Consider the following 22,988-nt stretch of genomic DNA (forward strand, 5'->3'; position numbering starts at 1 on the left):
GTGCAGGATTTGGTTAAGCCAATGCTGCCCCTACCTCCTAGTGCTGGCAAAGAGGGGAGAGGGGACTGCTTAGCATGCAAACTAGCATCTCAGCTGCTCTGTGACCCAGATATTGGGGGACAGGGCAGGCGTTTTAGCTTTGCTATCCACAGCTGCACACGCTAGGTGCATTTCCCTCCCGGGGCTGTTATGCTTATTCCGGGAGGAAACACTCCGAGATTGGTAAGCTTTGGCAAAGCATGTGCATGGGCGTGGCAAATGTGCATGAACACCAGCCATGCTGGATGCTGTGCTGGGGAGTTTGGCATCCCTGACTCTGGCGGGAGGGCTGCAGAGCGGCTTGGTTTCACCCTCTGAGCAGTGCTGGCAAGGTTTGCCACTGCTTGATAACGGGGTTCTCTGCCTAGAGTCTCTGAGACTTTGTTAATTTTTAATATAGCTAAAGGCATATGACATAGACTGTACCACTGTGACCATTGGAGGTGTTCCGTTGTTGTTCATTTAGCTTTTGAGATAGGGTCTCTAATAGCCCAGGCCAGCATCCAACCTGCTGGGTAGCCAAAAATGACCTCCTCCCTCCCAAGTGTTGGGAGTACACTCCTGTGCCACCACTCTCTGTTCCCCCCATGACCCTTTTAAAGGGTGCAGTTCAGTCCTTAGCACGTTCATTGCGTCTTGAAATGACACTTACTCCCTTGTCCAGCCTTTGAATCACCCAGGACTTCTTAGCTGTTGTCTGCCATTCCTCCCTCCGCGAAACTGCTGGCAACAACCGATCTGCTCTCCGTTGGGTTGTGCCATTCTGGACCTGTGTCAGTAGCATGATACAGTGTGTGGTCCCTTGTGACTGACTTGCTTCATTTAGATATCTTCTAGATCTGTCCAGATAGAAGAGCGTGGGCTCGCTCAGTCCTCTTCTAGCTGAGTGATATTCCATCACATGTGCGTGTGGCATTCATTGTGCTGATAGATTCGTCTGTGGATGGACATCTGGGTTGTTTCCTCCCTGGGACTTGTGTAAGGGAGCGGTTGTGAACATTTCCATACAAGTGTTTGTGTGGGCACCTGATTTGATCCTGTGGGGGTATGTACCAAGGAGGGGAATAGCTGGATCATATGGAAACTCTGTGTTCTGCACAGCAAGAGGTAGCCAGACTGTTTCCACAGTGGCTGTATCATCCAGGATCCCAGCAGCAGTGTGGGAGGGGCCCAGTTTTTCCTCATCCTTGCCAGCACTTCTTATTTTCCTCCCCCCCCCCCCCAAAGTGGTCCTCGGTGTGAAACAGTATTTCACTGTGGCCGATTCTGTTTCCCCGATGACCAGTGACTCGGAGCAGTCTCCTGTAGTTTTAGTATTCTTGCTTTCTCCTGACCCAGTTCCGTGTCCCCCCCCCCCGCCCCGGCCCTACCTCTCCAAACTGGCTCCCAGTTCTTGGGCGGGTCTCCAGCCAGCCCCGGGCAGGCAGCCCGGGTTGGGTATCCCACTTTTGGCTGCTGGGAATGCTGCTTTGTCCTGTTCAAGCTCTTCTGGCTGTGCCGGGCCCTCAACTGAACCTCAGTGGCTCTTCAGATTCCTAATCATCGTCCCGCTGGAGGCAGGCGCTCCACCTTGTCCTGCACCCCACTTGGGGGCTGCTCCTTCTGTGCAGGTTGTACTGAGGACCCTGTACACTGGCATAGACTGCCTTCTCCTCACCTTAAGGGCAGGGTTACATCTACCAGGTTGTTGCTGGCTCCAACCTGGATGTCCTTGTCCCTCTGGAGGATTGTCCTGAGAGGCGCAGGAGGAGCCTCGCCTCCCAGAGCCAGCAGCCTCGTTTCCTCTGATGTGAATCTAAACCACCTTGTTCTTCTCTCCCCCTCATTCCATGTGTAACATCCTGTACTCCACTCAATAGGTTTATGGTTTCAGGCTTATTTCTGACCACAGAATCTAAGCTGTCCCCCCATGAAGGAATCCTAGGCATGAATAAGCAGGTGGAAGAAGTATTTTGGGGGGCTAGGGGTTTATCCAGAAGCCCCTTCACCATCTGCTATGACAAAGACTCCACCCAGCATGATCTCCTCCTCTGAGGCCTGTCCTTATCCCACCTCTCATGACCTAGCTGTCCCAACAGGCACCTTCCACCAGGGTAAGACTGAGACAGAGACAGCAAGTACTCAATTTACTGAAACAGTGGCTTGGCCGTTATATGAAACCTTCCCTGCTATGAAAGATACTAAAGTGCCAGGGCAAAATGTGAGAGCCCCCAGTCCCCATGTAGCCCCCAACCGTAGTGCCCTTCTGTGGGAAATCACATTAAAGCTTGGTGTGGAACGAGGATCAGCCCGGATCTTATATTCCAGTGTTATCCCCCACCCCATCTCAACTCCAAAAAAACCCATTTGAGAATTATCAAAAAGAGTTCCTACTTACAGACCTGAGAGAGGGAGGGAGGGAGGGAGGGAGGGAGGGAGGGAAGAAGGGAGGGAGGGAAGGAGGGAGGGAGGGAGGGAGATTGTGTGCTTGGTGGGGATAACATGAAAATAGGTTGCTGGAGAGGGGAGGAGTCTGTGCTGATGGCCACCTGCTGAGTATCTACCATGATGGAAGAGTGGAGCTGGCCAGTCACCCTGGTCAGTTCCTAGCAGGACACTCCCTGGCTCTGTAGCTTGGGGAAGTGGGCTATAGAACCACCCTGGGTCTTAGTTCCCCAGCTACCAATGACCTTGACTCTGCTGCTATGAGAGGTGATCCTTGGAGTAGCTCCCAGAAGGTGTCACATGAGGGTGGCCGCCCTGACCTTGTTGGGGGTTCAAGCTCCAGGCAAGTGCTTTCCTTCTTGTGTGAGCCAGTATTGACCTTGACTCTCCATCCCCCAGGCTGTGGCTAAAACAGAGCTAAACAAGTCACAACGTTAAAAATAGCCTCACCCCTCACTTACATGGTCAGCATGCAGCTTCTGCGGAGTGGATGGGGGATAGATTGAGACTTTCTTCCCAGGTACCCAATTGGCTCTTATCAGTTATTGACATGTTCGTATAAGTAAATCTTGTAGCTATTTTGGCCTCAAAATATCATTATCCATGTAATGATTCTTCCTTGTACAAATGGGGTCATTTTAAGGTTTGGGAGAGGAAGGAACTGGCCAGGTATTTGACATAGATGTTTAGGGGTCAACCAAAGCGTGAGCTCAAGTCACTCTGTGTCTGTTCTGCCCATTTGATAGGCAAAGCAGCCTGAGGTCTCTAAGGGCCTGGGTCTCTCTCAGGATAGCTGCTTTAGAGTGGAAGGTTGCTCAGGTCTCAAGGCCCACAGGCAAGCTGGCAGATAGATGACTTTCTACAAGAAAAGAGGGAGGGGACTTTGGGACAATGGCAGCTAGCTCTCTTGAGGCCTCAGGCTTCCAAGATAGGAAGTGGGAAGCATATGGATCTCTGAGGTCTAGGCTGGACTAGCAGGTCAGCTGCCCAGCAGTTGAACTCTAGTGAAGATGAAGTAGTAGAAAAGATGGATGGGTGGACCAGAGATCGGAGCCCAGGGAGGAAGAATGAGGGGGTCAATGTGGGATGTGGAAGAGAGACAGCCATGCTGGCCCAGGCAGAGGGAGGGGCAGCATCAGGACAAGTGTGAGCCTGGGGGCCGCCTGGCTGTGGTGAGTGACAGGAAGAACAGCTGCAGGGCACCAGAGGAGGGGAGGAGGAAAGGCCACGCAGGGCACTAGCTCTGGTCAGGACTGGCATCTTGCTTTGCCATTGCTTCAGACCGTATCGCCATTCCAGTAGCTAGCTGCCCTTTTCCCTGAGCCTTGGACGGACAGCCAGCAGACCCTTTGTCTTGTGCCAGCGTTGTGCTTTTTCATCTTGTAATTACAACACTCTCTTAGGTTCTACTTCACCAGGTGGTCACCTAGTCATAGTTCAGGCGTGGTGAGGCAGCCCATATGGTCGCTGAGACTTCTTGGTGGGCTCAGTGTGGTGCCTGCTCTTCCGTGTGCTGGCCACTAGATGGTAGCAGGAAACCTGTTGGTTACCCCAGCAGGTTGTTTTAGTCTAGTTCTTCTGGGCCCTATCTCTGCTTCACTGGCCTGTCACTCAGATTCCACATGTCATGGGTTCATGGATGATTCTGAGGCAAGGCTGGGTGAGATGAAGCCACAGCGGCCTGCCTTTGAGAAGTGGGTGTCTCAGTGCGTTGACCCAGATCTGGAGGTGGTCAAGCCCTTCAAAGGGAGCATCTACCGTCCAGTGCATCCTGTTTCCAGGACTGTATGGGGGCCAGAAGCAGAGAACAAGTCTTCTCAAGAAGTCTGCTACTTCCCACGGACCTCACCTTGGCAGCCTGTGTGGATGGTGGATGATGCTAGTCGTGGGGGGAGAGGGTCATGTATGGGGGCGGGGCTGGCATCAGGCCAAGGACATGGTCCCCAGCAGCAGTGACACACAGCAGCAACGAGCTCCCAGGAAGCCCAACTTGAGTCCAGAAGTGGGCGGGTTCTGCTGCTTTTATCATTTTTCTGTTCCCAGCAGCTCCTGGGCACAGCGCCCCATCCCATTGCCCAGAGCTGGTCCTGGCCACATGTGGCCTAAGTTCTTTGCAGGCTGGGCCCACAGACCAAGGCACACAGCAAGCATTGGGTCCATCCTTGAGTACTCTGTTGTGCCTGTGTCTGCAGGGTTTTTTTTTCTGGCTTTAGGGACTCATTGTGTCTTTCCTACAACTTGAGGCAAGGAATGGGTTGTCTTTTTGAGGTCCATTGGGGCCCTGGAGGTTCAGAGAGGCCAAGGGCCTGCTCAACATTTCAAATATAAATGCTGAACTGGCTGTTGATTTTTTTATTTCTTTCTTAATGACTAGCTTTGCACATGGCAGGGTTGGTGGGTGAAGAGAGAAGTCCTCTCTGGGTGTCAGAAATGGGGGAACAAACTGTTGCTACCCCCACTTACTACCTCCAAGCATTGTTCTTGTCTATACCCCAAACTGGAGGCAGGGAGGGGATCCTAGTTGCTCTATGGAGCTACCAAGTGACTCCCAGCTGCTAGAACTTTCCACTGGTCAACGGTGCTGTGAGGGTGTCTGGCAGGGGAGGGTAGTGTGTGGTGGAGTGCCCCTGTGGTTCAGACTGGCCTATTGGGCTAGTATTGCTATCCTAGGCCTATCCATGGCTCTGGCTGGGACCCCTTACCAGGGGGCGACACTGTCCATGCTGGGGCAATGGTGGCATGACTCTGGCTCTTCTTGTCGCTGCCCTCTGCATGCTGGGTGTTTTTGAGGTCCCAGCCTGGGGTTCTAGGTCCTTCTGTAGGCATGCCCACTCTATCAGAGGTCCTCCAGCTGTGTGAAGGGGTTAGCAGGAAGCTGCCTCCCACACTTCTGTTCCTAATCACCAGTGTGTGCACCCAGAGTCCAAGTCACGTCCTGAGGACCTCCTGATATGCCAGGTCCCGGCCCCCTCTGTCTGCTTCTTGGCTCTGCCTTGGTTGTAGATGCTCTCTGTCATCTTCCACAGGGTTTGCATCGGTGTCCACCCGGGCCTGCCTAAGTGTGGGGCTCAGGGGAGCACCCTCCATGTGCTGCCATTTCAAAGGCTGCTGCTCCTCTCCTAGCCAGCCAGTCCAGCTTTGGCTGCATTCGGCCTCCTTCCAAGGCTCCAACATCCTGCCTGGCTTGTGTCGTCCCCCCCTCCCCAACCCCAGCTGCAGCTTCTCTGTTGTGCTTCTGGCAGAAGGCATGCTGAGATGGGGAGGGGGGGCTCCTTCCCCTTGGCCTCTCTTCTCCCTATTACATCAGCTTACAGCCAAATACCCCTGGGGTCTGGTAAGGGAGGGTTTTTCATTAATTTTTTTTTTCCAATGGAAATAATTCCACCACTTGTCAGAGGGATTTCTGCATGCATCTCTTTAGCACGGGGTGGGGGTTGACTTCCTCCCTCCTTTCTTTCTCAGCCTCTTAGAGTCTCATGAGGTGTAGCTTTGTTTCCTTAGCTGGTCTGGTCTGGTCTGCTCATGAGGATAGTATGGGGATACAGATAGTTAGGTATCTGTCCTGTTCATTGGCTGTGTGATTTCCAGGATGGCCCTTGTCCTCTCTGGGCTTCTTGGTCCTTCATCTGTCCTGTGTTGGTAGTGAGGGATAGTGCTAGGTGGTTCCCTACCTTCTGGCTTGATATTGTGATCGCACAGGATTGGCCCAAGTGCCGGCATCCAAGTGGCAAGAAGCCTGGGAGGAGGGTCCACCTGTGATGGAGCACAGACAGACACCCTCTGCGCTCAGGGGGCAGGGAAGTGAGCAGGCCAAGAGAGCCGCAGATCTCTGGCTGGTTCCTGCTGGCCGCATCAGGGACCCCTGAGTGGGAAGAGCCTCTTGGCCTCTGCTGTAGCCAAGCACACCTCCTTCTGGCCTCTCCCCTCTGTTTCTTCCGCCCTTGGCCTCCCTGCTCCCTGCGCCCTGCCTTGGTTGATGACTTTGCGGCACCAGTCTTGCAGATTGGTAGGTGTTGGTCATTTTCCCGCCTCCTGCTCCTCTCCATGCATCCTGCTCTCAGCTCAGACCCGGGCCTGGGAGCTGGTGACCCCAGGAGGGAGCCCCTCTAGTTACTCAGGCAGAGAGTAGCCCACCCCCTCCTGCCCAGGGCCCATATCTGGCCAAGGGCTCAGTTTTCCCAGCTGTAAATTGCCTCCCGCTGCCCCTTGGCATCTTCTCGGGTTTCAGCTGCAGTGGTTCTTTTTCTCCTTGCAGGGGTGGGGGAGTGTCTAGGGAAGGCGCAGCACGTAGTTCCCGCCCTCCATGTGTCTGAGGTTGAGGAGAGACATCTTTGCCCAGGTGTTGAGTGAACTGAGGTGTTTTTTTTTTTTTTAAATCAGGTAGCTGGCCTAGCAGCGACTGTTTGAGTTGAGTTTCCTTTTGCGAAAATTCCTCCAAGAGGCCAACCTTACTGTGTGGTGTCCTTCTACTGTGGCGGTAGGGGTGGTGGGGGCGTGTTCTCTTCTCTCTGCAGCCCGAGTTGGCCATGGTGGTGGTTCTTCCCACCTCTGTTCTCCCTCCTGCTCCGCCCTGCCTTATCCCTCAACCTCATGTTTAGCTGCAGGGATTGTCTTGACTCCCTGCACCTCTCAGGAGGGTTTTCTCTCCCTCACAGCTGATGAATCTCTGGCTCCTGCAGATGGTCTGTGGGGCTTACGTCACGTCACACCCTGTCCCTGTAGATGCCAGCTGGTTGGCTGGGCTGCATCCTTGCTGCAGAATTTGCCTTTGCATTGCCATGACTCTTGGCTCTCCTGACATGGGGAAAGTCTGTTTGTTTGGGCCGTGGAAGAGCAGGCATCTCAGGGCAGCCACCAGCACTGCCTGGGGGTGGATGTCATTGAGGCTGGAGCTACTCAAAATGTGCTTCCTAGATGGAGGCTGAGTGACCAGGAGAGTCCAGAAGTGGGAAGTGACCATGCAGTGCTCTGGCAGGGGCGATGGCTGTGGAGTTGCAGGTTTGTGTTTTCTGGGGTAGGCTCTGTAGTAGCCTTGATTTTAGGTGTCTGGTACCAAGGGGACTCTCTGGGGATGCTGCTGAAAGTGAGGGCTTGTCTTGTGGAACAGTGTACAGGGTGGTGAGGGCGTTATAAAAATCTCTAGAATCACAAGTGGTTAATATGTGTGTCATCCTAGGCTTCCAGGCTGTGGGTCAACCCTGGGGAAAAGCCTGCCTCTTGCCTAGATGGAGTGAGAAAGTGCTGTGCCTGCCATTCCAGATCACAGAAAAAGTCCCTGAGAGTGGACAGGACTTCTGAGGAGACAGTGCTGGGGTTTTCGATCTGGAATAGGACATTGAGGAGATTGGAGAGCTTCACAGTGAAGGCTCAGCGTCAGGATTGGACCACTAGGGTGGATGGGCAGGGTCTGCATGGGGAAGGCTGGTGGCCTGCAAACGAAGAGTGTATTTTAGAGTTTATGGTGAAAGAACCTGTGGAGGTTTTGGGGTGAGGTGTAGGAGGACCCAGAGCAAGTCTTTATGTCAAGGGAGTGGATAAAGTTTTGTGTGAGGACACAGGGCATTCTGGGTCCCAGGCAAAGGACAAAGAGAAGAATGGTCAAGTGTTGTGTCCAGTGGAAGCATGGAGCTTATGATAGGAGGTTTATTTGGATGTTTTGGAAAGGTGGGCTGTATGGCATGAAGGCCCAGCATTGTGAAGACTGGGATAGGCCAGTAGGAAGTGATGGGGATGCATGGGGTGTGATAGTTTAGTGGAGGTCAAAGGGGAACATACTAGAGGCCCAACGCGTGCTACGGGATTCAGTGGACAAGTACCCAGGGCTTTTCGGGGTCCTTGCCAAAGGGATGGACTAAATTTTGTGTTACCCAAAGTGGCCACCATGGTTCTGAAAATTCTGCCAGCTCTCAACTATCTTGTCATGAGGAAGTTTAAAAACAAACAAACAAATAAAATCTTCACCCTATCCACTTAAAGCTAGCTTCTCAGTGCCAAGATTTGTGTAGCCTTCTAAGCCATGGGTACCCACAGGGGCATCTGGATGAGAGCCAGCCCCTCCCCTTAGCACAATTTCAATGGCTTTTCCAGCTGCTCCTCTGCTCCCAGCGTGTTATTGATGGATGCTCTGCTCACCTCTCTGCTTTTGGGATGCTGTGTGTCCTGGTGCCATTCTTCCTGCCCCTTCCTCTGCTCTGCTTCGTTCCACTCATCTTTGCAGGACTACCAGGACCCCTGTGTCTGCGAGGCCTGGTGTGTCCCCATCCCCTGTGGCCTCTCCTTCTGCTACTTGTGTCATTCCCTGATCCTGGTCCCCATTTGCTCCTGGCTTTCGTGATGGTGGTGCTGGCTAACCCCTGTGTTTTAAGCAGAGGCAGGCCTGTGCGATTTGGCCTAGTGTCTGAGTGCTTATACAGCACAGGGCTAGTGATCAGAAGCCCCCTCTGGATCAGGTTCCGATCTGCACTGGCTCCACTGTATCCTGGGGTCTTTCTTCCTTTCTCTTTTGTGGCAACAGCACCTCATTGGAAGAAGCCATTGCCTTGGCTAGGCAGCTGCTTAAGGCTGATACAGCGTGGGTTCGCCCTGTTCAGAAGGGGACCTATGACAGCCCCTAGGAGAACTCCTGTTTTCTGTCCTTGGGATTTGTAGGACTCTTGTTTGCCACCTTTTCTTGCCTGGCTAGTGGATGAATTGCAGGGTTTGGTGCTCTGGACTTTCCTCTAGGTGCTTCAGGATTCCCTCTGACATGGCGTGTCTTTTAGTTCAAACAACTTCACAGAGGAGAGACCTTCCCAGTCTCACCTGATCCTGCTGCTGGGTTGGTGCAGTCCTGCCTGTGGGGGCCTAGCCCTGGCTGCCTCTGTACGCCCCCTTGGCCAGGCTGTTCTTTCATACCATAGCATACTACACCACAGGCTCCCCTCCTGGTCGGCTCCAGTTCTCCTTTCATGGAGCCTGTTAGGGTTCAGGCTGCTTCCCTCTGTGGGAGCCACTCCCGCTTTCTTCTCCCGCCCTTTCCTGAGAGGGCATGAAGCTGTTCCCAGGCTGGTCCTCGCTGTAGGAAGGGGCTGCGCGATGAAAGGTGATATATAAATGTAAGGTGATGATTATTTATTTGACAGGGACAGCTGCCTGTGGTGAAGAATGTAATCTAGTAATCCTTGTGTGAAAATCGGATCCGGGGCTCAGCAAGCTGCCTGGAACAGCAAGAAGACCATTTTTTCTCTCCCCACTTCCTTACCCCTACCCCATCCCCATCCTTCCAAAGTTCCCATGCTCTTGTAGCCTGTCTCCAGATGTGTGTACACATAAGCCTTCTGTGTAGCATGTCTGCAGATGCATGTAGCATGCACATGTGTATATACATTCTGCAGCCTGCTTGCTGCGTGTATATGACATGTGCCACACACTCTGTGCTATCGGCGTAAAATGAATGCAGACAGATTGTAAAAATATATACAGCTTTAATGGGGAAATAGACTTACAGGACCAGAGGTTTCCGCGGTGAACAGGAAAGCAGAAGGGGTGGTTGGGAGCGCGCTGTAATCTTTATAAGTAAAAAATATCCTCGAGGGACCCCGCCCCCAAGTAAAGTGATTGGCTGGGTCTCTCCTACATCTCCCCTTGTTGTCTAAATAAGATAGAGCCAGACCAAATACAACTATATACAATAGTAACAAATAATAAATATAACAAACAATATTGAGAACAAAAATTTTGCTAAACATTCTATCTCAAGGAGTCTAAATAATGTAGAGAGTAACTGCAATTATATAATCTTCAACTTTGTCAAAGATCTGAGAAGGGAATAAATATTACTTAACAAACAAGATATATCCAAAATGTGCAACAATTGACAGAGACAACTGACTACCTGGGCAATCACCCAAAGTCTCGTTTGCAATGTTGAGTCAACCAACTTTGGCTAAGGCCTAACATAACTGACATACCATTATTAAAGGCAAGGAACTTTCTTAGAACTATCCTACCCTGTCTTGGCAGGATAAGACAATCCTGTTTCATTGTCAGAAGTTGAGGTATGGGCTTTTCTTAACCCAAAGGTTAGTTCTGTCAAGAAGACAAGCTCCCAGTGGAGTGTCTTTGGTGCTCAACGTTCTCTCGGGAGTAGAGTGGCGTTGCCAGGAGTAATTGTGTCTCTTTGGCACAGAATTCTAGGTTAGATTAAGAAGATTCTAGGTTAGATTAAAGGCCATTTTCTACAGCTCTTCGAAGAGGCTGAAGATTATACTATCTATACTAAATATAATCTCTATGTATCTAAAAGACCTGATTAACCTAAAAATAAATATGACAAACATATAATTCTCAATACCTATCTAACTTGAAGACTAAGAGAATAAGCAACTGTGCAATATATGAAGACAATGATCTTCAACTGTAAACAATGTTATTATATAAATAGTATCAGAGGTAGAAATGTACATTGTAATACGGTAGATGTATCAATACAAACAAATATAATCAAATCAATATAAACAAAGTTATAAGCATATTCTTATACAAAAATAGAGGTAGGAACACTCACATTCAATATTCAATATATCAATATACAAGAAACAGTACCAATACAATTTTCTAAAAACAGTAATTCACAAATACCAATCATCACATCAAACCAGTTAATCCTCCCCCCTTTTTTTTTGTAAAAATATATACAGCTTTAATGGGGAAATAGACTTACAGAACCAGAGGTTCCTGCGGTGAACAGGAAAGCAGAAGGGGCGGCTGGGAAAGTGCCTGCAATCTTTATAAGTAAAAAATATCCTCGGGGGACTCCGCCCCCAAGTAAAGTGATTGGCTGGGTCTCTCCTACACTGTGCATCTTGCTTTTTTTGTGGGGGGGGGCATGATTTTTTTTTTAAAAAAAAACACTACTTATCCTTTCTTTTTTAAACATTATTTATTTGTTTGTTTATTTATTTATTTATTTAGTATGTATACAATATTCTGTCTGTGTGTATGTCTGTAGGCCAGAAGAGGGTACCAGACCTCATTAAAGATGGTTGTGAGCCACCATATGGTTGCTGGGAATTGAACTCAGGACCTTTGGAAGAACAGGCAATGCTCTTAACCACTGAGCCACCTCTCCAGTCCGGGGGGCATGATTTCTTTGTGTAACAGCTCTGGCTGTCCTAGAACTCTCTGTGTAGCCCAGGGTGGCCTTGAATTTACAGAGATCCGCCTGCCACTGCCTCCCAAGTGCTGGATGGGATTAAAAGCGTGCACCACCACTGTCAGTTAAGGCGTCTTAATCTTTCCTACTTGTAACTGCTCTTTATCAGAGAAATTTTTACATGATCCTGGGCATATAGTATATAAATCAAGTATTTACTGACAATGAATGATAAAGAAATGTATTTAAAGGTGATTTTTCATTATACACATTTTATCATTTATTAGAGACAATAAAAAATTTGCATACTAACGAGGTAGATGAGCTTGCATGTTTTTACATAAAGAATTACATCTTGGTGGAATGTTTGATGCTGTGTCTCATAGCATCTTCGGTGTTTTTCAGAGTTGATCGATATTTTGATTTAATGATTGTCAACGCCGAGAATGCTGCTTCACACACTCTCTAGAACACAAACAGCAGAAGTCTTTTGAGGCCCATTTGAGAAGTTATTGGAAACTCTAAACCAAAATTCACTTTACAATTTTTTTCATGACATTCGAGTCAGCAACTCTAAGAGTAATTTTTACAACCAAACATTTTTAATAGAGCACTATCAAAAGGTATGCTAATTTGATATTTAGGCACCGAGGAGCGACAGTAGGAAAACACGGAAAGTCTTTGTTTTCCGTAATTAAGCCATCATGTTTCTGTGAGAGCACAGTGTTTTGTGTGCGCGAGAACGCTGCCATTCATACTATGCAGTGGCCTCAAATCTCAGCTGAGATGCCATAGGCCATGTTCATTGGCGTTTTGTGGTGTGGCAGGGTGACTAGGTCACATTGCATGTCTTGTGTTCAGAACCAAGGCTGTGGGGAAATTACGTGATACCCCACAAGTGCGCTCCACTAGAGTCACCTCGGGTTCATTACATATTTCATTATGAATTAGTTTTGGTCATTGTGTATTTAGAGACTTTTTTGAGCCCCCACCAAGTTTATTTCCATGTGGGGTTCAGTCACAGCCCGTGGTTTACGAGGCCTGGCTTTCTATGACTTTGAAAGCCAAGATGTCAACAGTGCGCTATTGCTAACTAAACCCACACCTGATTTGAACTTTCACACAGGTGCCCTTTCTGTCTCAGGATTGCACACTGCATTTAGTCGTTGGGTCTTCTTAGGTCTCAGCCGCCTGGGTCCCCCAGGTTGTCTTCATGAGCGTGGGAGGGTGCACAGGCTCAGTTGGCACTCTAGACACTGTCGCTTTGGGTGTATCTCATTTTCTCATGATGAGACTGAAATTATACATTTTGGGCACTACCCCTCAACAGCCACACTATCCTCCTCAGAGTACAGTGTCAGGGGGCAGGAGGCCAGTGTGTGTTATTAACGGTGATGTCACCCTTGATCACAAGGAGGAGGCGATGTCATCCAGTGCCCACACTATAGAGCTGTAATTTCTTCTTTGAAATTAGCAAGTGTTTGGAGGAGCGGATACTTCTGACACTAGACAAATACCCATTTGTTCCCGGGACTCTCACCCAGTAATTTTAGCTAATCCATCAACCGCGTTGCCTGCTACAGTGGTGTTTGTATAAATGTAATTTTCTGTTTACTTCATTTTTCTGCATTTATTAATTGTAATTCTGGAAGGAATCATCCTCTCCCACTTATTTATTTATTCACTTAGTTATTCTTATTATTACAGACTCATAAATACATAATACAATAAAAGCATGGGCAAATGATACATAATAAATATGATATTTGTGCTGTGGATTCTGGCTGAATGGTTGCTTCTTTGTTCCAGTTGCTCTTGCTGTAATCACTGAGACATCTTTCAGTTAGTGCCTATGATCATTTGAACTGACATGGCTCCTATTTTTATTTTTTTATTTGTAAAGCATTGATTATGTTCAAGCATTACAGAAAACTCTAGGTGCATACCCTGTCCCTGGAACCAGTCACTGCTGTAAGGATTCCTAGGTCTGCCGGAGACTGGGGTTTAGAAACCTGGAATCAATCGGGTCGGTCATGGCTCTAGAGAGCCCTGGCTTCTATTGGAGAATGGCATTTAGAAATCAGGATGTAGGCTCCGAGTGTGCTTACTTCTTCCAGGGCTTCCCAGTGACCAGATCTAGGAGACACATGGCTGCCAGCAAGGCCATATATGTCTTTATATTTATTTCTCTTTATATTGTTGAAATTGTGAGTTTGTGCTGATTTTTAATTGCTTTTAATTTGGCAGCTCTGCAGCTGGCGAGAACTTGGGAAATCAAATCCAAGCTGTCCCCTCACAGAGGATAGTGACTGAGAGGACTGGGGAGCCGGCTCAGGTGACCGGGCAGTCAGAGGTAGGTGTGGGGCTGGAATCTGGGTTTCTGCGTACCTGGTGTATTCTTTCTTTTTCTATTGCGGTGATAAAATACCACGATCAAGGCAACTCACAAGAGGGAGGGTTTATTTGGGGCTTATGGTTCCAGAGGGATAAGAGTCCGTCACGGGCATGGCTCATAGTGCAGTAACAGGCGGGCATGGTGGCAGAAATAGCTGAGAGCTCACATCTCAAATTGTAAGCACAGAGAGCAAATTTGAAACCGTGCAAGGATTTTAAGCTCGCAAAACCTGCTCCCAGTGACATAATTCCTCTGGCAAGGTCACACCTCCACCTTCCCAAACTGCCACCCATGGGGGATCAAGTATTCAAATGCCCAAGAATATGGGGAGTATGTTATTTAAACCACCACACCTGACATCTTTTGACAGTAAGTACAGTGCATTGAATAGTGCCCTCCCTCTGCATTGATATCTGCTTGAAGCCTGTGTGTTCTCCTAATTTGAAATAAGGGTCTTTGCAGCTATCATCAAGCTAAGCTGATCAAACCAGTAATCAACCCAGTCCTATAGGGTTGGTCACACTGGATTAGCTGGTGACTGGTATTCATCTAAAAGAGAAATTTAGGCATTGGCACAAAGGAGAATGCCGTTTGAGGACGGAGGGAGGCAGAAGGGAGCGATTCATCTACCAAGGGCTGCCGTCTACATCCCCATCTGAGAGAACAAGAAGGAGGTTCTCGCAGCAGTTTCAGAGGTCTGGCTCTGTGGACATCTTGGCTGTCTGGCTTCTAGAACTGTGAGGCGAGAATTGTGTTGTTTAAGGTGGTAGGTGGTGAGGGAGCTCACACCGTGGAGCGTCTGATGGTTATTGCTGTCGGTCCTTTGCAGACAGAAATACTTACTTCCTGTCAAAAGATGTCGGGTGTTGTGGTTTGAATACAAGTCCCCCGTACTCTCGGACATTTGAATGCTTCGTCTCCTGAGTTGGATTCCCTGTGCTCTCAATCACTCTCCTCTGTGAAGTTCGTCACCCACGGGTGCTCTGAGGACAAGCCTTCATGAGTATGCGATCCTATGCCAGGACACCCCTTCAGTGAAGTTTGCATTGGGGCCAAATGCAGATGCAAAGGACGTGGGTTTTGGACAGTGCCTTCTGATGGTCCTCGTCCCCTTCCTTCCCCCAGACGTGAGAACTCCGAGGCTGCTCTCCTGCACCTTGTGTCTTTGCCTTGCACAGCTTGGGGGCACCTTCCAGCAATTCTCCTTGCTTCACATGCCTAGTTCAGTCCTAATGTTCTCCCTGTGCCCTTTTCATGAGTACAGGCAGCCTGGGGCATCCTTTTGTGTGTGGTGTGTGGTTCAGTGTGTTCTCAGAACCCCTGGTCACTCACACTTTGCCTCCAGGCTGAGCATGGCTCCAGGCGCTCCTGTCGTGACTTTCCTAACTGTGCCTTCCTTGATGCCCTTGCTCAGCGTTGCCCGCCTGGTGGCTCTCTTATTTGGGAAGGGGGAAGTGGCCTTATTTATTTATTTATTTAAATGTCAGCTTGTTTTGACTCACAGATTTGATTGAGCACTTCTGCAGGACAGGGGCCATGGTGTACCTCAAGGATGTTCCACTTGAATTGATATGTGTTATCTTTATACTGGGGAGGAAGGAGGCAGAGGAACACTCATGTCAGCAGATCTTGTTGTCTTTGGGATAAAAGATTCTAAGCTATGTCAGGGGATATTGAGACCTAAAAAAAAAAAAAGCTGCCATCTTACCACCATGCATCCTGATAGTACATTCACAGCAAGGGCAGGCAGGGTAGGGACCAGGTGTCTGTGGCTTCCCAGCAGGCCTCTGCCAAGATCATCCTGTCCTGCTCTTTGCTCATTTCTCTGTCCAGATGGCTGGGGGAAGGCATGGCTGGCATCAGCTACGGTGATGTATGACCAACTGGGGCCAGAGCAGAAAGGGTCCAGGCTATTAGGGGTGTCAGGCTGGGAAATCGGAAATTAAAGGCTGGAGCCATAGCCAGCAGAACCTCCCCCTGGTGCAGTATTCTGAAATCACCTGCAGTGGGCTTCATTACCAGGGGTACATGGGAGGGAAGGCCTGTTGGCAGGCCTTGGAGACAGATGGCTGCGGGCTCCAACCCAGCCTAGCAATGAACCTTTGGGCACTCAAGTCCTTCAGGTACAATCACAAGAAACTCTTCTCCATGCTGAAGCCATATGCCCCCCCCCCCCGGCAAAGCCAGGCCCTCACTTGGATCCCAGTTTTGTCATCTATAAAATAAGAGTTGTGGATGAGGAGATCTTTCGGTGACCTCGCCCTTGCCATAGCCTCGATCATGATCTACAGTCATTCAGGGTTGTGGCTGATAGTCAGGGGGCCAAGTGACAGGTTGAAGCCTGTTGGAGAAGGACAGCCTCTCTGTGGTGTCTCCTCCCCTCGGGGAGCAAAGGCCAGGAAGGCCTCATAGAGATGGGGGTCTCCAAAAAGGCAGGAGAAAGGGGCTTTTCTTTGGCTCTTGTCCTTGGCGTTGTTTGTCATTCCGCCCAGCATCTGTCTACACCCTCCATCATCTTACAGGTACTTATTAAGCACCAACTGTGTTGGGGCGCAGCTGTGGGGAAGACAGGTTCTAGACAAACTGCTGCACATGCGATTAATAACAACCAGACTCAAAGTTCAAGCGCCCCTGTTCATGCCCTGTTGCCTTGCTCTCTGCTTCCCTCTACGCCCTTCCATCCTTGCGTCTTTGCTTCTGTGGCCTTTCTGTACCTCCTTAAGGCTGGCATTCTGGACTGCTGTTGGCCAGAAAGGCGAGCCGTGCTAGCCCCTGATGCTTCTCTGCATCTCTGCGGTGGAGCCACCGGGGGTGGAATATTGATGCCCCATGCTTTATCAAAGGCTGCATGGCTTCTGAGGGCATGAGGCTGGTTGGCTTTGGAACTAGACATTCCCCCCCCCCCCTCTCTCTGTTTTGGTTTTTGAGACAGGGTCTCTCTGTGTGGCTCTGGCCATCCTGAAACTCTCCCTGTAGACCAGACTGACCTCAAACTCACAGAGATCCACCTGCCTCTTCTCCCTGACTGCTAGGATTAAAGGCGTGCACCACCACTGCCTGGCTAGATATTTCTCAGTTTGCATTCTGGCACTCTTCTGCACAGATCACCCTCCTTTGAGTCTTAGTTTCTGTGTCTGAACAAAGGACTTAACCATATTTGTCCCATTTTTCATTAGATGGGAAAATGTAAATGAGGGGACCTTGGTGATACTGTGATACAGCAGGTGCTGGGTTACAGCTGGCTTTCTGTCCCTCCTCTTTCTTACCCTTCTGCTTGGGTTTGTGGCCCGGCAGTTGTGGATCTGGGTTGGAGATCAGTGAGGCCAGAAACCTGCAGTTCCCACTGCAGCCTGAAGCCAGGCAGGGCATAAAGCATTGCCGGGCAGAAGGAGGTAGCACCCTGAACAGGATGCAGACCCTGAGCTAGGAAAGGCCAGGAGTCTGCCAGGGGCTAGAGAGAATGTCAGGCATCCCATGCATTCTACAAATGAAGCGTGATGTGACAGCTGCCTGCTGTGTCCTGCTGGGTGTGGGAGCCGGAGAGACCCTCAGAAAGGAGGGCGGTTGGTGGGCCTGCAGGACCCTGAACCCTTCAGAGTTCTTACTTCTTCAGGGCCGCCACCATTTGTCTTCTTCAGGTTCAGTGTGAGCTACCTTGGACTTCCTGACACCCCTCCCTCCAACCATCTTGTGGCCCATTGCCACACCTGTGACAGTATTCCTCCAGTTAGCGTAACTGGGGCTGTGGTCTCGGACTACATGTTGAGAACACTCACAGTGCATCTAGTGTGCCTGAGGAGCTGAGCTTTTTATTTCATTTACTTCCGGCTCATAAAAGTGTGAATATTATTGACCACCTGCTCCATGGATGCCATGCTACCACATGCTGGCCCACTGGTGGTGTGAGGCACCTTCCGAGAGGTATTCATCACAAGACTGTACACATGGTGTACCTATATGGGGTGATAAAGGATGCCCTCGGTCTTCTTAGACGCACTTGGAGGCCAAGTGAAGGCTTGGCATGGGGGCAAAGTACAAGTGCCTTGCCCATGTGGGAGGCACTGCTGAGCCAGGCAGGCCATTACAATGAGGACTCCTTAGAAGAAAGGCCTTCAGGGTGCTTGCCTTTGTGCTGTGACTGAATGAGTTGATAGGATTGGAGGAGGAAATGAACCCAAAGTCTGAAGCACTCGTTCAACAAATGTGGAGACCGAGGCCCAATATATGGCAGTCATCAGCATGCCAGCTTTCTGATTTCAAGAGCTACTCTGTGGCAGCCTTTTTTGGCCACAAGGGAACTAGAAATTGAAGCCGTAGGGGAGTTGATCCTTGGTCTTAAGGCTGTAGAGATTCCCAAGTCTGGCTTGCAAAGGGAGCGTGTCTCCTAAGCCACAGACCACCATCCTCTCCCATTGCAAGGCTGCCATACTGTCATAGTTTTTTCTCTGGAGAAGGGTCCTGATTTTGTCCTCCATGGCCTGGGGTTGGCTGGTGAGTGGGAGGGCTGTAGGGGGTGCAGGATGTGTGAGAGGGCCAGGTCTTTCACGGGGGTCGTGGACACGTATCCTTACTCCTGTGTGACCTCTTACTCCTCTGTGGAATCCACCGACACCTGCCTGACTCTGAGGGACCAGGAGGGATTGTGGAGCAGGGTCAAAAATGGAGTCGAGTGTTCGCATTCCGTTCTCAAGGAGAACTGCGCAGAAGAGACCCTTGTCTCTCCTGTCTCTCCAGGGCCGGCTGGGACCTTGCCCAGCCGGGGGAAGGGCCCTCCCTCCGTCCAGCTGTTGCACACCCAGCCCCTCCTCCACTGCTGCAGCTGTCCTGGCTCCATCAATCTCAGCCAAGGCTGGGGGGAGGATGGGGACAAGGAGAAGAGGGGCCTCTTGCATGTGTCTGGCTGAGGTAACTGGCTCCTGCTTCTAGGGGAAGTGTCTCCAGAGGGAGGAGGCTTGGGGTGGGGGTTCTGCTCCTGGCTCTTGAGTAAATCATGGGGTGTGGGTGGCTCAGCTTTCAGCTCATGGCACTTGTTTTTCTGGGAGATAAACTCTCTTTTTGAGAAAAAATATGTGGCGTAGTTAAGGGCTTGGCCCTCCTAGTGTTGCTGTAATTCCCATGAACATATGAATGGAAGGGTTTGCGGGAAAGGGCTGGGACCTTTGACCTACTAGCCTAGCCAGGTAAGGCTGTATGTGAGGTCAGACATAGGCATGTGACCTTCAAGCAAGTACATTTTGCCCCTGCACGGGGTCGGAGAGATGCCTGACTGGGCACCAGCATCATTGTGCCTGGCTCTGATCTGTTTCCTTATATCGAGTCCTTGAGGACTCTAAGGACCTGGCATTCTCCCTGAATTCAAGAAAGAGCAAGATGAAAAGAGGAAGAGGGAGATAAGGCTTTCCTGGTCCGGCCTCATTGTGTCCACCTACAGTGTGGGAAATGTGGCTATTTGCCCCACGCCACCGACAGGTAGCAGCAGCATGGTGCCAGAGGTGGACCCAAGGCCTCTGGAAGGAAGGCTGTGTGAGAGAATCCTTTCTTTTGTTTCTCTTTCTTTGCTCCATCTAGTCCAAATGCAAGACCAAATGACTGTTAGTCAAGTAGTAGACGGCAGTGATTCCAGGCCTGGCTCTGAGCTAGAGACATCTGGGGAGCTTGTCAATAATTCAGATTCCTGGGCCTTTGTCCCAGAACCTCTGAGTCTGCAACCTGCATCTTGAAAAACTTTGCCAGTGATTTCTGTGCAGAGTTAGGTTTGCACTAGACCAGCTCTCCCGTCTTCTAGGAGGAATCTCCCGGGAAGTAGGTTTTCATGAGTGTGTTCACTGAAACATGCTACCTTTGGAGACAGAATTGTTCCCTGAGCTGTTGTTCATGAATTCTGTACTTCGTGAGTGTTGGTGGTGTTCTAGACATAGCTCAGGCCAGAGGGGGCAGACAGCGTGAGTGGAATACATAGTCTATCTGTGATACAGACAAGAGAATCACAGTTAAAGTACAATGAGGAAGATGAGCTGCTGAGGACCTCACCTTTTGCTCTCACCTGTTTCTTCTATGAGGGATAAGAGATGCCCAGGGAGAGAGACTTGGCTAAAGCCACCAGAGAGTTTGTTATTTTCGCTTGTCTGCTCTTTTGTTTTATTCTTTCAGGGGAGCTAGGAAATGTTTACTTTGGGAAAAGTGGTCACAGAACTCCAGATAGAAGGTGGAGGTGGCAGACAGACCTGGCGTTAGTCTTGGTTTCTGCCATGTGACTTCCAGGAAATTTCTTGAGTTCCAGGTCTTGCCAGTAGTGTGAGACTTCTGAACGGCTGACCTGTGTTAGCTGCTCAGTGAACGCTCGTTTTTTCTTCTCCCGTTTTCCTGGGTCTTTTGGTGAGGACAGAATATGTTTGGACTTTTCAGACTTGCTGGGCCTTCTTAGCTGGGGGTTGCCTAGTTAGTTAATTCCCACATAAGGGCAGACTTCAGTGTGCCAAGTTCTAGGCACTGCAGGAGAGAGAAGGTGGGTATTACCGCTTCACTACCCCAGGCTTGTTCAGGCCCTTGGGGACCCAGCCCTCTTCTGTGCCTTTTAACTCAATGTTTCCTGCACAGCTTCAGACACATTGCTGGAGTGCTCAGCACGCCCGCTTTTCTCAGGAAGCTGCCTTCACCCAAAAGCCTTCGTCCTCCGCTTGACATTAAACTCTGTCAACATTTTTTCCCCATGAAGTTCTTCCTCCTCCTGCACAATCCCCAGTCTCCAGCCAGCTTCTCAAGCCAGGGACATGATTGGATTGCAGTTGCTAGCACTTCCTGGAGATAGGTCCCCAAAGAGCCATAAAAATCCAGGAGTGTTTCTGGCCACCTTTCCATGTAGATTGTAGTGTACTGTCACACACCAGCACACCACGTGTGTAGTTTCATATGCGTACCTCTGTGTGCGTATGCACACGGCTGCATGCCACTGCATGTACTCAGCTTTGAGGGAGATTGCATGCTATGTTACCTATGCAGTGTGTTTCTGGCTGCCACTCTGAATTCCGTAAGCAGGTTTTCTGACTCCAGGCTGTGGAGGCCAGCCCCCCCCTGTATGTCATCAGAGTGGGCACTGAGCCCATGGCAGGGTGGATTTGGGTCTTGGCCCCACTGCATTCCTGACATTCTTTTCTCACAGAAAAGTGCCTGGAAATAACCCCGGGGTTGAGATTGCCTGCCTACAGGAGGGGCTGTGGCTGTCACCCCGCCTTCACATTTGGTCCCTCTTGGCCCCTTTAAGCCCTTTTCTCCTGCCTCCTCTTATGGCAGATGGGACCAGCTGGGTGGCCCATAGGACTGCACATGTCCCTCAATAGTTTAATGACCTGACCAGCCCCACTGCCCTCTTCCTACCCTTGGTGGCTGCCACCCAGGTACCCATTCCCAGGACTTGTTCTATACACCCAGATACTGAACCAACTGGGGTGTCAATGAATGACATCACACTCTCTCATTTCCTCCATTACCTCCCTCTTCTCTACTTATTTAAAAAGAATACCTTGAACCATCCTGTGGAATTGAACAGCCAACACTGGGAATCAGGTGTAAGTGGAGAGTCCCACTGGGTTGGGTTTGACTGGGCCTCTTGGCTTAGACAACTCTCAGCTCTCAAGGAGGTTTCATTCTCCGCCTGCTTTCTCTCCTGGGATTTCATAGTGGGAGATCTCTCCCTGGGGAATCTGATCTCATTGGAAACCAGAGGCAAGAAAGTTTCTGTCTCCCAAAGTGCCAACTCTTTGTCACAGTGGATGCAAGGACTTGCCACTTCACAGCCCCCCAGTGCCCAGTTACCCAGGAAGCCATTGCAGAATCAGTTCTTCTGGTTGTCCTGATGGCCCTGACACCCAGCTCCTCTCTTGCTGAAGGTTGGCTTGATGCCCTGGTGAGCTGGGCTTTGGCATCTGCCTGACCTCTTGGTAGTTGTCCTGTCCTTCTGCTTCTATCTGTGTTCAGAGGCCCCAGCAATAGATGAGACAAAAATGTACCTTGGAGGACTAAAGGACAGTTGTGGAGGTCTTAGGGGTGCAGATCATGGGGTCCCTGTGGGTCCATCGGTGAGAGCTCTGCTGCTCTGGGTTATCTCTAGCTCGGAGGCCATAGTCAGCCACTTTCTTTCCATATATGGCATCAGATGACGCACTTTGGAAACCACTGTGTAAATCACAGAGCCATAGAGGGTCCTGCGCATGTGGTAGGCAGGGACCCCAGGGTGGCAGGAAATCTCAGTGTGGAATGCTATGGCTCCTTTGATAGGACATGGGTGGAGGGGCATGCCTCCTTTGAACCACCCAAATCTGCCGACTGATTGATGACACTCTTACTTTGTTCCTGACCCTGTAGCACTCCCACAGGCCCAAATGCAGCAACGATTTGCCAACTAACTCTCCACAGTCTGTTTTTAGATTGGGCTAGTTTATTTCAGGGTCAGAAGCAGCTGGGCATAAAAAAAAGTATTATTGTCTAAACCACGCTTTGTAATAAAAAAATGCAAATCAAAAAGATAAGAGAAAAGGCCTCACAAGCTATCATCATGACAGATCACCTTGCCATTAGTTCGTGGTGCCTTCAGCTCATGTTTGCTGCTAAACATGTTTCTGTAGTCATAATGTAGATAGGATTTTGGAGTGTTTGCTTTATTTACTATTCTAACACAGGCTCCATAATCATCACAATTAGACTTTTAAATGGCTGCATAGAATCACCAAGTGTTTTTTCCCAGTAGTTTGCTTAGTTTTGACTCATCTAGATAACAATGCAGGAAGACGCGTTAGCTTAAGTTGCATTGCATGCGTGTATGTGTGTGTACTTGTGTGTGTACACAGGTCTCTTTAGATCCCAGTCTCCACTCTCCTTTGTGCAGTTTCTCTAGGACAAGTCGAGAGGCCCAGCATTCTTTCATTCTTTCCTAGAGTAACGGAAGAGCTTACTATGGGCTGTTAAATACCAGCCGGAAGTCAGGTGCCTGAGAGCAGCCCC

At 49.8% G+C, this 22,988-nt stretch overlaps 1 protein-coding gene across 4 annotated transcripts in view; it reads left to right on the forward strand.

The window, feature by feature from the left end:
- Positions 1–22,988, forward strand: part of Tspan9 (tetraspanin 9) — a 182,524-nt gene that overhangs the window by 45,406 nt on the left and 114,130 nt on the right. For 3 of the 4 annotated variants that reach the window (XM_075982671.1, XM_075982672.1, XM_075982673.1), the window contains exon 2: positions 13,844–13,949. The gene's annotated coding sequence lies outside the window, so the exon portion shown is untranslated. Of the gene's footprint in view, positions 1–7,243; positions 7,462–13,843; positions 13,950–22,988 lie in introns of those variants that run through there. The other variant, XM_075982674.1, reaches the window with a different exon arrangement.

This window comes from Microtus pennsylvanicus, chromosome 8 (genome assembly GCF_037038515.1).
Source record: "Microtus pennsylvanicus isolate mMicPen1 chromosome 8, mMicPen1.hap1, whole genome shotgun sequence".
Taxonomy (NCBI): Eukaryota; Metazoa; Chordata; class Mammalia; order Rodentia; family Cricetidae; genus Microtus; species Microtus pennsylvanicus.